General features: G+C 34.1%; 1 protein-coding gene across 3 annotated transcripts in view; it reads right to left on the bottom strand.

Annotated features, from left to right (window-relative positions):
- The window catches only part of TTC29 (tetratricopeptide repeat domain 29), a 234,357-nt gene that overhangs the window by 209,109 nt on the left and 8,843 nt on the right, over positions 1–16,405 (bottom strand). The window lies entirely within an intron of this gene.

The raw sequence follows: 16,405 nt of genomic DNA, 5'->3' as shown, positions 1-16,405 counted from the left end.
CAAAAACCCACAAAAAGAATGAATTGATGGTAGTTTATTGGTTACTTTTTAAATAAATCTAAGTTGTCTGGATTTATTTTATCAATGAACAATATGAACTTTGTCATTTTATCACTAGTTAGAGACTATGGTTTGAGTAAATACAGTATAAAAATCTGTGTAGGTTAGTAAGAAATAAATAAAAACCTATAATAATAGCTAAACAGGTTTAATACTTCTTAGTTCTAGACTTGGTGACTATGTTATCATCAGATAGTTAGATGCAAGCATTGAACAATAGAAATATTTTAATGTACATGCATCTTATAAAGCTCAATAAATCATTTGATTAAAATATTTTATACAATAAGTGCTTTTAAAGCATCCTGTCTACTAGTATTGTCTAGTGCTGTGGAATTCAATTTCCTTAGCTGTAAATGGAATTAACAAAGATTTTTCTATGATTAAATGAATTAATACATGTGAAGTACTTAGAGTAGTATTTGAAATATACTAAGTGCCCCCAAAATATTAGCCATTATTGTCATTTTGGCAATAATAAATTTCAAAGTGGGAATGGTAGAGATTGCATAGACTGAAGTGGTGTTGGTCTTAGTTAAAAAATACTAATTAAGTGCCTACTATGTGCTGGATACTGTTATAGATACTAGAGATTCAGCAATGGCTGAGACATTGTCCCAGGTGCTCAGGTCAGTTCAGAAGGTATCATCTTTGATTACTTCTTTTACTCAATTCCACATTCATTCTGTTGGTAAGCTCTAATCTCCCTATCACCTAAATATATTCTAAATCAAACCATTTCTCATCATTTTCACTAGATCTACCCTGGTCAAGCTGCCATTATCTCTCACTTGGGCTGTTACCCAGACAGACATCTACAGAGGAGGCTTAGTGATCTTTTAAAAAATGTTACATCACATCATTCCCTGCTTTAAATGCTCCAATGATTTCCCAGTATACCTAGAATAAAACTTAAGCACTTAAAAGTTATTCTAAGTAACTTTTAATCCCTTAGGAAAAATGGGAATGTAATGAAAAAACTTAAAGGGCAAAAGAAGTTTGGAAAAGAGTCTATCCCACTGATTGCCTAAGAGTTTTGAAAAACACTATAGTAATTAATCAGTTATTCTGTGAATTAATGTATGATTAATTTAATTAAGAAATGAAGTGGGGATCCACACTGGTTAATTCCAAATAACCAACATCTTTAAACACAGAAGCCTAGAATCAAACAAAATTAGTAAACCAAAATATATTATTAAGTTTTTCTAAAACATATTTCTCATTTCCCTGCCATATGAAGCACAGTAAGATGAACACAATAATCCTTTGTTACTAAATCTCAATTACTTAATTCCAACACAATGTAAACATACTGAAAAGAGGACCAGTCATTAGCAGACAGTTCAACCTTTCATTAGTGGCCGATACTTCTGACTTCCTCCTTATCAGATGTCATTGCAATATGTTAGCTTTCTCCTCACAGTTTCAATCCACAAAAAGTTAGAAAAACTAGAGGTTTCCACATAAAACAATATAGCCAAGCCTGTTAAATCAGACAACCTAATTTCATATACCTTTCTAAGTCAACTGACTTGTTAAGGAAGGCTCCATATATCCCTCTTGAGAGTAAAATACCATTTTTTTCTAGAGCTTTTCTTGTTTATGGCAAAGTTTGCATCCATAAACTGAAGCTGGTTAACCTAAATCTGGTATCTCAATTAGTGGAGTATTCCTGATATTATTACTGGAAAGGGACTGTCAAGTTTTACCCAGGGTGTGTGGATTATGGTAAAGACGATGTATTATTCTCTATCTAGATTTCCCCCCAATATCTGATTTTGTTTAACATGCTTACACATTAGCTTGAAGAAAAGTGCTTAAAATATATAAAAAGATGTTTATATAGTAATATAAAAAAAACTCAGTTTAATAATTAAATAGTTTGAGGATACACACACATACATACATACATGTATATACACATACATATACACACATACTATATATACATATATACATGTATATAAACACACATATTTTACATGACTTTATGGGTATATATAGGACCTTACAAGATCAAAGAAAGTATAGAGGTATTGAAATGATCTCAGAGAATCATTCCAAACAGAATTTTTAGTTTCCGAATAATTTAAAAATGATTAAAGAAAAGGATTCTTTATGCATTTATACCTTCTTTTTATTTCTTATAACTAAACACTTAAAACACTTCAGCTATAACTAAACACTTTTTTATTTCAAAAGAGATTGGTAATGAAGAGGATTCTTGAGACATGGTGGCTTAAGAAACTTCACCAATCTGTCTCCCAACCTAGACAATAATTGCAGTGTGATGTAATTATTTTGGAGTGCTAGAGTCTATTGAAGCCTGGCAACTTCCAATGGAAGGCTTGGACAGTAAATTGTAATAAATTTTGGTCAGTTTCAACTCTTAGCTCAGGGTAGCCACACATCCGCCACCCCCAAGCCCCATGACAGGCATCTATGCATTTGTTCCTGGTCCAGCATGCAAACAGCTTGCAGGAGCCAGGGTAGGCAATAAGGGCCCTGTTTTCCAAATATTGGGGTTCTGTGTTCTGATTAACTGTTGCTTCTGATCATGGACAGGCAGATATTGAGTGGGGGGCAGCCATTATTGCACATACACTTTCATTCTTGTAAGTCCCTCCATCTTGGGCTGAAGCAACTTCCAGGAGATTCAAAGGGCTGGTGCTTTCATGGCACCATTCTTTTCCCCTTCATTTTTTTCCCTTTTATATTTTCTTTTTATCTTCTTTTCTTTTTTTGAGAGATACAGAGAGAGGAAGCACAAGAAGGGGAGGGGCAGAGAGAAAGGGAGAGAGAGAATCTTAAGCAGGTTCCATGTGCTGGAGTCCAATGTGGGCTCAATCTTACAACTCTGAGATCATGACCTGAGCCAAAATCAAGTCAGAAGCTCAATCAACTGAGCCACCCAAGTACCCCAAGCATAGGACATTTGAAAGCAACTGTATATAAGAAGAAATCAGTCACTACTCATGCCCAAGGAAAGGTACAGACTCTGAAAAGACCTAAGAAGACCTTAAAAGTACACTTCAGGCTTATCCATGGCACAAAGACAGAGTACAACAATAAAAGAAAACACAGAAAAATAAAACAAAAATCAGCAAAAGCTGTAAAAGTCAAAGAATCTAATTGCCAGAGTTAACCACATTATTATATTCAAATGTCCAATTTTTAACAACATCAAAAATCATGAGGTGTACAAAGAAACAGGAAAGTATGACTCATTCAAGGGGGAAAAAATGAGCCACTGAAACTGTCCCTAAGAAAGACCAGATGGCAGAACTACTAACCAGAGATATGAAAATAACTGTCATAAAGATGCTAAGAGAATTATAGAAAGATGGGAAGTAAGTCAAGAAAAATATATATGAACAAAATGGAAATATCAATAAAGAGAAAGGAAAACTAGAACGAAACCAAAAAGAAATTCTAGAGCTGAAAAATATGATTAACTGAAATGAAAATTTTATTAGAGGTATTCAAAGGCAGATTTGAAGCAGGCAGAGGAAAGAATCAGTGACCTTAAATATAGGACAACTGAAATTTTCAAGTGTGAGGAAAGAAAGAAAGGAGACTGAATAAAAATGAACAGAGCCCAAGAGACCTGTGAGACACGATCAAGTGGACCAACATATGTGCTGTGGGAGTCCCAGATGGAGAACAGAGAGAGAAAGGGGCAGAAAAATTATTTTAAGAAAAATGGCAAAAATGTCCCAAGTTTTATAAAAGTCATGAATAAAAACATCCAAGACATTCAATGAACTCTAAGTAGGACAACTCAAAATGATCCACACTGAGACATATAATCAAACTCTTAAAGCAAACACAAAGAGTGAATCTTGAAAGCAGAAATAGAAAACCAACTCATTACAAACAGGGCTCCTCAGTAAGACTCTAAGCAGATTTCTCATCAGAAACTTTGGTGGCCAGAAAGTAGGGGGCTGATACATTGAAAGTGCTAGAAAGGGGACAAAAACAATAACAACAACAACAACCAGCAAAATTGTCCTTCAAAAGTGAAGGAAAAATTAGGACATCTCCAGATAAACAAAAGTTGAGAAGCCTCATTCCACTGGACCTGCCCTGCAAGAAATGCTAAATGGAGTCCTGTGGGTTGAAATAAAAGACTACTAAACAGTAACTTAAAGCCATACAAAGAAATAATGATCTCAGTGAAGGTAAATGCATGGTCAATCACAAAAGCTAGTATTTCTATAGCAATATTTTTAAACTTCACATATGTTGTTTTGTACAGTATTTAAGAGATTAATACATTTATTAAAAAACAATTCTGGTATGAATCTAAAACTGCTCCCAAAAAAGTTTTTAAGCAAAACTGATTAGATTATATTTTTTTGGCACACAATATATAAAATGTAATTTTGTTATACCAATAACTGAAAGGGGTAGAGATGGAGCTGTAAAGGAGTAAAGTTTTTGTATGTTTATAAAGTTTAGCTGGTATAAATTCAAATTAGGGGGTTATAATTTTAGGGTGTCAGATGTAATCCCATGGTAACCACAAAGAAAATAGTTATAGAATATATACAAAAGGAAATTAAAAGGCAATTAACATTGTTTCATTAAAAAATTAACTAAACAAAAAAAAAAGAAGATAGTAATGAAGGAAATGAGGGACAAAAAAGCTATAAGGCATATATAAAACATATAGCAAATGACAGAAGTCCCTCCTTATTAGTAATTACTTTAGATGTAAAGGGATTAAACCCTCCAATTAAGGACAGAGACTTGCAGAAAGGATAAAAGAACATGATTCAGCCATGTGTTGTCTCCAAGAGACTCATTTTAGATCCAAAGATGAAAATAGGTTGAGAGTAAAAGGATAGAAGAAGATACTCCATGCAAATAGCAACCAATAAAGAGCAAGGATGGCTATATCAGTGTCAGACAAAATAGACTTGAAATTTAAAAAGTTTACAAGAGACAAATCAGGACATTATACATTCATAAAAGATTTAACACAGGAAGAAGATATAATCATTATAAACATTTATACCCCTAATAACAGACTATCAAAATACATAAGCAATAATTGACAGAATGGAAGGGATAAATGGATAGTTCTATAATAATAGCTTAAGACTTCAATACCTGACTCTCAATGATAAATAGAACAAATAAACAAAAAATAAGAAAGAGAGGACTTGATAACACAATAAACCAACTAGATCTAATAGACATATATAGAGTACTCTTCCCAACAACAAGAGAATACACATTCTTTCCAATGTACATGGGGCATTTTCCAGAATAGACCATATATTAGGCCACAAATTAAGTCTCAGTAAGTTTAAACAGTCCCAAATTTATATTTAAAAGATACCAAAGTATATTCTCTGCCCACAGCTGGATGAAGTTAGAAATCAGAAAGGAAACTAGAAAATTCACAAATTTGTGGAAAGTTAACAACAATCTCTTAAACAACAAATGGATCAAAGAAGAAATCAGAAGAGAAATTAGAAAATGCTTAAAGATGAATGAAAATAAAAACACAATATAGTGAAACTTACAGAATGCAGTGAAAGTAGTGCCAAAGGGGAAATTTAACTATAAATTTATAAACAAGAAAGATCTTTCAAAAACATTTAAAAACAAGAAGGATCTCAAATAAATAGCTTAATTTTACAATTTAATGAATTAGAAAAAGTAAAAACTAAACCCAAAGCTAGCAGAAAGGAGAAAATAATAAGGATTAGGGTGGAGATAAGTGAACTAGAGAATAGAAAAATAATATTTTAAAAAATAAATAAAACCAAAAGTTGGTTCTTTGAAAAAATCAGCAAAATCGACAAACCTTTAGCTAGATTGATAAGAAAAAAAGAAAGAAAACTCAGATTACTATAATCAGAAGTGAAAGTAGGGGCATTACTACTGATTCTACAAAAATAAAAAATATATGAGAATACTATGAAAAACAATGTGCAATAAATTGGATAACCTAGACAAAGTGGACAAATTCCTAGAAACACAAAACCTATCAATACGGAACAAGAAGAAATAGTAAACCTGTATAACTACTAGTAATAATGCACCAAATCAAAAATCTCCAAACAAAGAAAAGCCCTGGATCTGATGGCTTCACTGCTGAATTCTATTAAAACGTTTAAAGGACTAATACTAATCTTCCTCAAACTTTTCCAAAAAACTGAAGACAAGCGAACACTTCCTAACACATTCAATTAGGAGAGCACTACCCCTGATACCAAAGCCAGACAAAAATACTACAAGGAAAGAAAATTACAAGAAAAACAATATCCCTTATGAACACTGGTTTAACAAAATACAAGGGAACCAAACTTAGCATCATATTAAAAGGATTAGGGGCGCCTGGATGGCTCAGTCGGTTAAGCCTCTGGCTTTGGCTCAGGTCAGATCTCACGTTCATGGGTTCGAGCCCGGTGTCAGGCTCTGTGCTGACAGCTAGCTCAGAGTCTGGAGCCTGCTTCCGGTTCTGTGTTTCCTTCTCTCTCTCTGCCCCTCCTCCTCTCATACTCTGTCTCTCTTTGTATCAAAATAAATAAAACATTAAAAAAAAAAGGATTATACATCATTACCAAGTGGAAATTCCTCCTGAAATGCAAGAATAGTTCAACATACTAAAATTGATCAACGTAATACACATTAATAGAATGAAGAAAAAATTACTGTATGATCATCTCACCTGACAGAAAAAAAGCATTTGAAAAAAATTCAATAAAAACATCCAACAAATAAAAATAGAAGTAAACTACCTCAACATAATAAAAGCCATATATGAAAAACTCATAGAAAACATACTATTCAATGATGGAAACTGAAAGCTTTATTCTTAGTTAAGGAACCAGTTAAAGATACTCAATTTCATCATGTCTTTTCAACATAATACTAGAAGTCCTAGCCAGAGAAATTAGGCAAGAAAAAACAATAAAAGGCATCTAAATTGGAAGCAAAGAAGTAAAATGGTCTGTTTCCAGCTGTTGTAGAAACACTATGTAGAAAATCCTAAAGATTCCACAGAAAAAGCTGTTAGAACTAATAACAAATTATTAGGATACAAGGTCAATACACAAAATTTAGGAGCATACCTATACACTAATAATAAGTAATCTGAAAAGGAAATGAAGAAAACAGCTTCACTTATATTGGCAACAAAATATAAACTAAAATTAACTAAGGAGATGAAAGATTTATGCAATGAAAACTGTAAAACATTGTTGAAAAAAGTTAAACAAGACATAAATGAAAAGACATCCCATGATCATAAATTGGAAGAATTTGTGAAGATGTCAATACTATCTAAAGCAATCTATAGATTCAATGCAATTCCTATCCAAATATCAATAAGAATTTTTGCAAGGTAGAAAATCTATCCTAAAATTCATAATGAATTGCAAGGCATTCTAATAGCCAAAATAATCTTGAAGAAGAACAAAGTTGCACTCAATCACTTCCTAATTTCAAAACTTGCCACAAAGCTACAGTAATCAAACAGTGTGGTACTGGTATAAGGACAGATATATAAATGAATGGAATAGACTAGAGAGTCAGAAATAAATCTTAACATGTATGACCAAATAATTTTGATAAGGATATCAAAACTATTCAATGGAGAAAAATGTTTTTCCACAATTGCTGGTAGGAAAACAAGATAGCCACATGCAAAGGAATGAAGTTAAACCCTTATCTACCACTGCATGCACAAATTAAAATGGACTAAAGACCCAAAAATAAGAGTTAAAACTCTAATATGTGAAGAAAACTTAGGGCAAAAGTTTCACACCATGGGATTTGGTAATGATTTCTTAGATATGGCACCAAAGGTACAGGCAACAAAAGACAAACTGGAATTCATGAAAACTAAAAACTTTTGTTATCAACAGACATTATCAACAGAGTGAAAAGGCAACCTATGTAATAGGACAAAGTAATTGCAAATCATGGGTGTTAACATATATAGAGAATTGTTAAAACTTCATATCAAAAAAAAACTCAATTCAAAAATAGACAAAGGACTTGAACAGATATTTCCAAAGAAGATATCCAAGTGACCATAAGCACTTGGAAAGATGCTCAACATCACTAATCATTAGGGAAAAGTAAATCAAAACCACAATGAGATACTACATCATTCCCATTATGATGGATGTTATCATAAAAGCAGAAAAAACTAAGTGTTGGCGAAGATGTGGTGACACTGGCACTCCTGTGCATTGTCACCGAGAATGTAAAATGGCACAGCCACTGTTGTGGCAGAATGGTGGTTCCTAAAAAAAATTTTTAAATAACATTATAAATTATTCAGAAACTGTACTTTTAGGTTTATAATTAAAAGGATTGAAAATAGGGTCTTGAAGAGATCATTGTACACCCATGTTCATAGCAGCATTTTATAGCTAAACATGGAAGCAACCCAAGGGTCCATCAATGGATAAGCCAAATATGGTGTATACATACAGTGGAATATTATTTAGCCTTAAAAGGAAGGAAGTTCTCACATATGCTACAACATGGATGAACCTTGAGGACATTGTGGAAAGTGAAATCAGCAGTCAATCACAGAAAGATAAGCACTGAATGATTTTACTTATATGAGGTATTTATATGAGTAGTCAAAATAATATAGACAGAAAGTAGCCTCGTGGTTCCTAGGGGTTGGGGAGAGAGGATAAAGGAGAGGTATTGTTTATTGGGTACAGAGTTTCAGTTTTGCAAGATGAAAATAATTCTGGAGATGGATGGTGGTGATGGTTGCACAACAGTGTGAATGCATTTAATGTCACTGAACTGTACACTTAAAAACCGTTTAGATGGATATTATATTATACATATTACAATCTAAAAATCTTTGCAAAAGAGTATAATGTTGTATATTTCTAATGTAGAGTTAGACATCACCTAATTATGCTGTACCATAAAAGACTCTGATCTGGTAATATTTGTGGAAGCTCTGGGAATGCAAAAGGATATTTGTGAGCCTGTATCTTAGTTTGGCTTCAAGTACCGAGAAGGTGACACTAGTTACAGTAACTCCAGTTTCCAGCACAGAAAACAGAGTAGGGTATGGATATGAGCCAGGGGGTGATTTTTACATAATTGCAGTAATATCAACATTTTGAGTACTATTTTTTGGCCATAATGGAGAATGGAAAAAGGCCTAATTAGTTTAGATATTCCCATGCCTTCTTTTTCAATACAGACAGAATACAATATCAAAGACAAAACTCAACATAATAAAACCATCTTGCCGCATGAATTATAGGTGATGTGGCTAGTCATTGCTCGTCCCACTGACAGTGTTGACTGATCCAACCTCTGTGGTACCTGGGTGTTGTTCTCCTTTTATCACTTTGTTTCTTGTTCCTGAAAGGGCCATTTCCCAAATGATTTCTGAATAGAGGAGGGCCAATGTGCACTTTCAGGTTTACAAAAGCTATTATGAGGAGGAGCCGCATTCTCTAGCTATATTCCTTACATTTCTAAAACTGTAGGTTTCTAAGTAAAGCAATCTTATTATAGTAATGGTAAGTTAAAGTAATTTGTAAAAATGTTTTAAAGGTACTGGGAATAGCTCAGCAGACTATACAAATTGTATTGCTTGGTGTAGCACAAGTAAGTTGATGAAAAATTTACCATAAGTTGAAATAAAAATATTTCCCCCTCATTAGTTAGCATTACTAAGTTTGAAATGTCTCTCTTACTAAAAACTCTATCTTCTGAACATGATGAAAATGATACGTAGGTACAAAGTAAAATTAACTATGCATACGTAAAGAAGAGTGATAAATTAATATTAATACCTAAATCAACACATAAAGTTAATGTGAAATATTTAGGTTATTCATATTATTAATAAATGCTTTAAAAGCAAAAAAAAGATTAATGACAGTTAAATAGTTCAAATAAATGTTATCTATATGTGTTTCATATAGAGAATCTCATTAAACTTTCATAAGAATTTCCTATTATCTTTATGCTCTCCAAATTGTTGTGGAAATCAAAGATTAGAGAAATCAGATAACCCGCATAAGATTACACAGGTATTAAGCACCGAAACCAAATTTCCAACTGAGGGAGAAACCAGCTCCCATAAAAGCCAGAGCTGCAATGTCATGATTCCTATGCTTTTGCCTTACAAAGATTTTTTTTAAGTCTAATAGAGCTGCTAAGTTTAAACATCATATATGAAAATTATAGTTTAAACTTTTAAAAGGACATAGAGACATAAATGCCTAAGAAGTTGGCATTTCTGTGTTCTGTTGACATTTGAAAATCCTTTCCTCCTTTTTTATTTATTTAGACTTAGTTTTGATGAAACTGTGAGGTCCTTTTTGCACCTAGGGGACAATATATTTTTTTAATTTTTAAAGTTGATTTATTTTGAGAGACGGAGAGAGACAGAGGGAGTGAATGGGGGAGGGGCAGAGAGTGAGAGAGTTAGAGAGAGAGAGAGAGGGAGAGAGAATTCCTAAGCAGGCTTAGCACTGTCAGCACAGAGCCCAACATGGGGCTCAAACTCATGAGCCATGAGATCATGACCTAAGCCAAAACCAAGAGTCAGACACTTAACCAACTGAGCCACCCAGGAACCTCTGGAACAGCATTTTTAAAAGTTTTCTCCAAGTACATTTCTTAAATTCCAAATTTTTTAATTTTATTAATATCAATATCCTTTTTTAAAATGATGGTCAAAAATGTCTTTTCTTTCCTAGTTTCACATCCTAGGGCTATGCTGTGGAAGATGATACTAGAATTTAAACAAAGAAACAAAAGTTACCCCTCCTCTGTTCCTATCAGCATTATCTGCCATTGCCTATTTTTTTTTATATTCATGATAAGGTAAGGACTAATTGCCACTCCACTTCAAAATATCAGAACCCTGTCTCTCTTGGACCAGGAGACCTTGAAACCCAGTCCACTACCTAGAAGGAAAGAAGGGCAGCTTCCTTTCCCTCTCTTTCCTGACTGCTCCTGTTAGTCATGGAGCCATTTATACGGCAACTGCCCTTTTCAGAAAGTTAAGTTGCAAAACTCCATACAGAATGTAATTCATTACTTTACAAAAGAGCAAAATGTTTTGAAGAGAAAACAAAAACGATTTCACAAAATTATTTAAAAGTAAACACGATAAATGAAGCAGAGTTTTGAAAAGCACATGAGGTTAAAGTGAACTATATCCTGAATAAACTTCACTCTGTCACACATATTTTGATAACCTGGCCATTGTGCAAATCCAGGTGCTACATTTGCTTAAAATATCTGTGGTTTGTAAAAGCATCTTTGGAAGACAATTTTGAGATAAACTCAAGATAAAAACTTAACACTGGAAAAATGCTAATTTATATAATTCATACAAATTATATTTATATAATTTATACTTCATGGTACTTTAACTGCATTAAGTATAATACAATTCAAAATGAGGAAGAGGTGAAAGTCTTTAAAAGATATTGAAATAAGCGGTTCTTTGTCTCTTTACAACCCAAACTCATTGACTACGGTAACTGACAGTTCTAACGCCACTGGGCTGATAAAGTGACACTTACTGAACTTCAGCTGATAATGCTGAGACATGCTCTGGGAGAAAGCAATATCTTAGAGACCCACACATCTTTATTTGAACTACATCTATTTTTCCACACAATAAGATGTGGTGTCTGAAGAAGAATGATTATTAGCACTCTCTGTCCCTTGATGATTTGTTTATTTGTATTCTCATATACATAGCAGAAGCTGTAAAAACTGCCCCCCAGAAATTTTTATTTGAATCTACAAATGACACTTTCATTACTTGGCTATTCAAAGCATTTCCGATATGATAATGATTATTATCCTTTCTTTCGATCCTTTTAAAAAATACAATATTCTTACAATTTAATACAGAACAAAAAGCAAAGCACAAAACCACAACAGGATCTTCTTTAGTTGTTAAAGGTGAGTCAAATATTAGCAGTGAAATATCTGCAGATTTATCTAAGACAGTCAAATTGTCAGTGTTAATTATCTTGTATGTGAGTACAAAATGTGAGGGGGGAAATGTAACTATTAGGCATAGAAATAATCCAGTCACTTAAAAAGTAATGAAGCATACTGAAATTCTTCTGTAAATGTGGATGATAAAAAAAAAAAAAAAACCCAGAAACCTTTTGCTTTTGAACTACTTTACCCATTCTCAAGCAAAACGATCCCCTACCAACTGTATCTGGGCATTCCAGGAACTAGTCAAACCTGTCTTGCTCAATTACTCATCTAAATTTATACTCCTACTTGTGTATATAAGACACTTTGGAGGAGTTAAACTTCTTTGATTCAATATTCAAACCAGTTAACAGACAACACTGACCTGAAAATATTGCAAGGAAAGAATACTCCTAGCAGGATACCTATTTCATGGTGTTTATGTAACATTTTGTTCATTCATTCACTTAACTTGCAGTTGTTGACTTCTGGCCACATGCCAGGCCACCCAGAGACATACTCCTGCGCCCATGCAGATCCATTCTGCTGGAGATGAAGACAGTCAAAATACAAAGTCCCAATGCAAGAGGCAGACCAGATTATAGCAGAAATAGAACCAGATGATTTGGTTGAGAGGAAGTATAGGTGGGATGAGGGTCACTAGAATTTGAGGTCAGGGGGCGCCTGGGTGGCTCAGTCAGTTAAGCATCCGGCCTCGGCTCAGGTCATGATCTCATGGTTCGTGGGTTCGAGCCCTGCATCAGGCTCTGTGCTGACAGCTAGATTCTGTGTCTCCCTCTCTCTCTGGCCCTCCCCTGCTCACACTGTTTCTATCTCTCAAAAAATAAATAAAAGACATTTAAAATAATTTAAATAAAAGTTAAAAAAAGAATTTGAGGTCAGGAAGTGGGAGACTGAAGGGATCACATTTAAGAGGACAACCTGAATGACAAGAAACGGTGTCAGCAATAAGGTCACAATGAGAACAAGTGGTGGGGACAATGGGAGATAAAGTCAGAGAGGTCAATGAAATTCAGATTTTGCACAGCAAAGTCCAAACCACAGTAAACCATAGAGTTTATCATAAGAGCAATGGGAAGCCCTCAGGGGGTTTTAAGCAAATGCATGTCATAATCTAATTTTTTCAGAAGATGACTCTGGAAGCTGAATTTTGGCAGAGTTAGAGGGGCTATTATGTGAAGAGTAGTTTGGACTATTCTAGTGATTGTGGCAAGGGATGATGGTGGCTATGTAATGAAGAGACGTAGATGAACACAATGTATTTTGGAGTTATATTTGATAGGACATAGGGATGGATTAGAAGGTGTGGGGGTGAAGTCAGGGTGAAACCCAAGGCTGCCTTAGTGCCATTTATTGAGTATGGAAAACACTGTGGAGAAATATTTGGTGGGGGGAGTTGAGGGAAAGTAGAGGTAAATCAGGAGTCGTTTGTGGCCATATTAACCTTAGAATGTCTATCAAATATACAAATAGATATATGGAAAGGAGGCAGCTGGATATAAAAATTTGGAGCTCAGGGCTCCTGGTGGCTCAGTTGGTTAAGTGTCTGACTCTTGATTTAGGCGCAGGTCATGATCTCATGATTTGTGAGACCAAGCTCTGCATCAGGCTCTAGGCTGACAGTGCAAAGCCTGCTTGGAATTCTCTCTCTGTCTGTTCCTCCCCTATTCACACTCTCTGTCTCAAAATAAATAATATTTTTAAAAAATTTTGGTGCTCAATGGTGAGCTCAGGACTGAGTTTATAAATGTGATAGAGTATTACAATACTTAAAACTTAGAGACTGGACCCAAGGGTCCTTGTAGCTAGAATACAAGGCCTAGGGTTCAGCCCTAGGACAACCCACCACTGAGAGTTTGAAATGGGAAAGGCAGCCAGGAAAGACTAAGGTGGCACAGTCAGAGTTTGGAAGAAAACCCCAGCACATGGCATCCTGGAAGGCACAGGCACACAGGGATCAATGGCAGAGTGCTCAACTCCACCAGATGCTGTGAGGACATTGAGCAAGAGGAGTCCAGAAACATCATCATTATATGTTGCAAAAATGAAGGACATTGGTTATTCTAAACAGAGAGATTTCTGTGACTTCTGGGGCTGGAAACCTATTTAGTTAGAGTCAACTGATGCAAAGAATGTGTGCAAATACTGAGACAGTGCTTCTGGTTGCTATGAAGGGTAGAGGATAATGGAACAGAACCTGGAAGGGGATAAGAAGCCAAGGGAGACACTGAAGTAAATATGAATGCTGGTGAGATTGATCCAGTGGAAAGGGATAAAATGATGGTGTAGAAGAAAAATGTGCTTACTTGCAGAGGAAGGTCCTGGAGCAAGTAAGAGGGGATGGTATTGAGAGCACAAGTAGGGGCATCATCCTTAGACAAGAATAGGAACTTTCCAACCATTACGACAGAAATAAAGTCACAGAACAGGAGTTTTTTGGGTTAGAGTAGGCATTATTTTGGGACAGAGAGCACATACATATTATGGGATATGTACATCAATTATATAATGAACACATATATAATCATCTTTATACACTTGATCCTAGTTAAAGATATATATATGTGTATATAGATAGATATGCATATATCTATATCTATCTCTATACATATATATGTAGCCATCATAAAGAAGAATAAAGAAGTATATTTAAAGGTATATTTTAGATATTGCCTTTGTCTGACTGAAAATTTGATTCATCAATTTCTCCCCCTTTTATAATGAGGATCTATGATCTGCTAGTTTGGTCACTTTATAATGTTACCAAACAGAAAGCCAAACTCAAAATCTGTCTTCCTTGGTAGGTTTCATCCTGATTTTGTCTACAGCTCGAGGCTGCACCTCATTCATTCCATATGTGTTTCTTGTTCGTAAATCTTATTGTTTCAAATAGAGACAAGGATGGGGCCAAATATTTTACAATAAGGTATCATTGTCTTTCCCCCCGTGAAAAACCTAGTATTAGATATAAAGTAGGCACTTAAAGGTTTGCTGACCAATTTATCTTTATCTTTTTAGAATTGAATGACTAATAAAAAGTTTTATGTAGCAACTCCTTGGTTAACAGAATATGCGTAATTCCTATGGCACCTGCTGAGTATTGCTGGGAGATGCTGAAATTATTCATCAACTTTCTCCTTTACCTGCTATTCAATTAGTTTGTATGTGGCAAAGCCTAGAATATATTTCAATCGAAAGAGTGAACTAAGTACAAGCTATCTTCCTATTAAGGTTTCCATCCACGATCTTAGCTTTTGTCTAAGAAAGTATTCAGGTACAGGAAGCTTTAAGGAGAATGCAATTGTAAGGATTGAGAATTATCTGGTGCTTTATTATACTTGTTTTCAGTAGCATATTATGGATTTGAAATCCATAATTACTTTGGTAATATTCTTAATGAAAAAAATATTAAGAGAACACTCATCAGCAAGGCCTATTTTGCATTTTTAGGTCAAAGCTTTCTTCAGTGCAGACTGAAAGCTTAGCAGATTTTAAGTGCTGTATATGGATTTCTAGCTTGTTAAAATATGTAAAGTTTAGTTCCAAATTTAATTCCTAATTGTTAAGCCAATTAAAGATATTTGGATATCATCATATTTAAATAAGAATGAAAATATCACTCATATATACTTTTAAGAAGTATAATCCGACAATATTAACCTTTAATTTTATCCAACAGGTTACCATGGAAAGTTAATAAGTCAATAATCAGCAGAGCATTTGACCAAAGTCCCAGATACCACATATGGCAGTCAGTAGTGTTCCAAGGAAGACAATGATTACAGGTACTGTAAAATTTTGTCACTCTATAAAGTAGCTACTGACAGAATGAACTATTCCGTTTTTCCATGTTATATGCAAATTGACAAAGATAGTATCTAATCAAATGCAATATATTGAGGGACTGGGAATTTTAGACTCTGTGAAAATTTATACCAAAAACACTGAGAAAGCACTTTCAGTGGAATTCCACAGCACTAGACAATACTAGTAGACAGGATGCTTTAAAAGCACTTATTGTATAAAATATTTTAATCAAATGATTTATTGAGCTTTATAAGATGCATGTACATTAAAATATTTCTATTGTTCAATGCTTGCATCTAACTATCTGATGATAACATAGTCACCAAGTCTAGAACTAAGAAGTATTAAACCTGTTTAGCTATTATTATAGGTTTTTATTCATTTCTTACTAACCTACACAGATTTTTATACTGTATTTACTCAAACCATAGTCTCTAACTAGTGATAAAATGACAAAGTTCATATTGTTCATTGATAAAATAAATCCAGACAACTTAGATTTATTTAAAAAGTAACCAATAAACTACCATCAATTCATTCTTTTTGTGGGTTTTTG

Source organism: Suricata suricatta, chromosome 1 (genome assembly GCF_006229205.1).
Source record: "Suricata suricatta isolate VVHF042 chromosome 1, meerkat_22Aug2017_6uvM2_HiC, whole genome shotgun sequence".
Classification (NCBI taxonomy): Eukaryota; Metazoa; Chordata; class Mammalia; order Carnivora; family Herpestidae; genus Suricata; species Suricata suricatta.
Note: the sequence above shows the minus strand (reverse complement) of the source record. Positions and strands in the feature narration are given on the sequence as shown.